At 44.2% G+C, this 2428-nt stretch overlaps 1 protein-coding gene across 1 annotated transcript in view; it reads right to left on the bottom strand.

The window, feature by feature from the left end:
- Positions 1-2428, bottom strand: part of PRMT3 (protein arginine methyltransferase 3) — a 163246-nt gene that overhangs the window by 159937 nt on the left and 881 nt on the right. The gene's annotated exons all lie outside the window — the stretch shown is intronic.

Raw genomic sequence — 2428 nt, 5'->3', positions numbered from 1 at the left:
GGGAATACAAAAATCTTGCCACAATGAGAGCCAAAAATGTGATTGCGACCACTGAAACATGATTTCAGTTAAGTACGTCTCATTTCTACAGGCATGACAAGAAACCTGAGAAAACCCCGTTTCAGGCTGTGAAGATCCCATTCAAACATCCTGGCTGCCTAATTCGAAACTTTGGTCGTCTTTGATATTTCCCCTGCGGTATCAAAACGCTCCTGACAAAGTACTGAAAAGAGACAAGTACATTCAAATTCTCCCAGGGCTTAACCCCACCGTATTGAAATAAGCATGAGTTTTGCCCCTGACTTCAGCCCTGACAGAACAAGCAACATTCCCAGGCCAAAGGCATGGGGAAAAGCTTTTCTACAACTTTCTTTACATGCTTGCACTCTCCTTAGTCCGCGAGATTTCCGTTTGCTTTCAGAAAGCTGAAGGCATAAACGGGGAATGCATTCCATCATGTATCTATCCAATCTCATGGCTGGTAGAAAACAAGTAAGGCTTTTTTTACTGTTTTCCAGAAAGAAACACAATTCTCTGAGGAGGAATGTACTTTCTACAGGTTGCAGCAACTCCCATTAGAAAGTTTCTAGTCTTCGCTATTTCAGGGAATTTTTACAAGTGCACAGGAAATCAGAACCTCATCAGCTTTTCCCAGAGATAAAATGGAAGAGCCCTTCATCTCCAAACACCACGAAGCCGCACTGCTTGCAAAGCAAAGCCCAGAAGGAAGGCATCCCTCTTCTGGTTTCCACAATGAGCCCAATGTTTTCTAAAGAGAACAACTCTTTCTCACAAGTGGAAATCCACTGCAAAAATCTATTGGCTCCGCAGGGAGACACTCATCCTGAACCCAGAGACCGGCACTTGAGAATCCTGAAGAGATGTCCATGATGCATAAGACTATGAAGCTATTCATTCCTTCGGCATTATTGCTCCCTTCTCCTTAGTTTTCCCTACCTGAAGCACCTCACTTGATAAAAAGGATCCACAAAGGACAACAGAAATATCTTCTTTCATCCGACTTTCCAATTTACACAAAGTAACTAGGAGCAGACCACACGAACCAGTGCTTGCTAACTCATTTCTCACTGGCTCTATGAAGGTAAACCCTGAGGGACAAAGTTCGTCAGCTCTCTTCTTCCGTCAGACCTCTAGAAATCAAACATACTCTATATCAATAGCTTTCTATTTCTGGAAAAAAACAAGTGTTACATCTCTCCAAAGAAACCTGCACATAGTCTTGTCCTCCATGGATGCGGTACGGTTTGCCAACAACTTATAGACACGAATATAGCCATGGTTAGGGCACGGGCTGGAACAGCCATTTAACTGTGAATCCATTGCCTCAATGGACAAGTTCACCAGTGTAACACTTCCAGGGTGAAATCACTACATGCCCAGGGATTTTGATGATAAAAAAAAAAAACAGAACTTACTTTTTTTTTTTTTTTTTTTTAAAAGAGAAACCCACATTTCACTTTTAAGAGCATTGCAGTATCCCAGCAAGGTAATTTTGCACTTTGTGTATTGCTAAGGAACTGTTACAGAGTATTTGAGTTTCTCTTCTTTCCTTATCACTTGGTTTTTGGTCCCACCAAAAGACGTATAGGTCAATCCCTGCCAACAGAGCTTTTAGCACCTTCACATAGGACTTAGAGAGAGAAAATCACTGAATTTTGAAGAAGATCCCTCCACACCTGCACATAAGGAATATTCTTGCAACAATGAGTTTGTGCCAAGTGACCTGCATGGTCAAAGCGTTTGCACCAGGAGGAACAGTATGACTTTCCAGACAGGGTGATATACCACACTGCAGGTGACTAATTCATGAAAACCTCTCTGCCACCTACCTGGAAACCCCCATGACAGCCATTTCCCCCACTGGATCGCAGCATCTGAAGATATTTTCACCTAGAACGAGCAAACTGAGCGAGCCTGCCAGCCCCATCACCGTCTTTCTGGCTACTCACTACCAGCACGTACATCAGAGAAGACTTTCCACTGGGGACAGTGTTTCCAAGTACCCGGGCTCTCATCAGCACCCTACGGGCTCTGCTGAGGCTCTCTCTTAAACCTTTCCAGAGAGGCTTCAGCGCCAGGGAGGTGCAGTATCGGTTGGTTGGCGTGGTAAAAGTTGAGGGATTGAGAGCTAGTGGTCTGACCCTTTTAGGAAAAGGCATAGAAGTAAGAGAAAGTCCTGGTTTAATCCTAAAGGGAAGTTAAATGCTAATTCTGTTCTGTCTCTGACGGATAGAGGTCTCTATGCACTGCTCCAGCAGAGGGATGGAGAGCAGCCTCTAAAAAAAACCGCATCCACTCTTGAGAAAGTCGTCAAGGGAGTGTGTGGGCTCAGGGACCTTCAGTTTAAGGTGACGGCAAACTGCCAGGTTTGCTGAAATCCACCCCAGGATACATTCATTCTCCTGCT

Source organism: Charadrius vociferus, unplaced genomic scaffold, assembly GCF_000708025.1.
Source record: "Charadrius vociferus isolate BGI_N301 unplaced genomic scaffold, ASM70802v2 scaffold115, whole genome shotgun sequence".
NCBI classification, from domain to species: Eukaryota; Metazoa; Chordata; class Aves; order Charadriiformes; family Charadriidae; genus Charadrius; species Charadrius vociferus.
The sequence above is the reverse complement of the archived record's forward strand: the minus strand, read 5'-3'. Positions and strand labels throughout refer to the sequence as shown.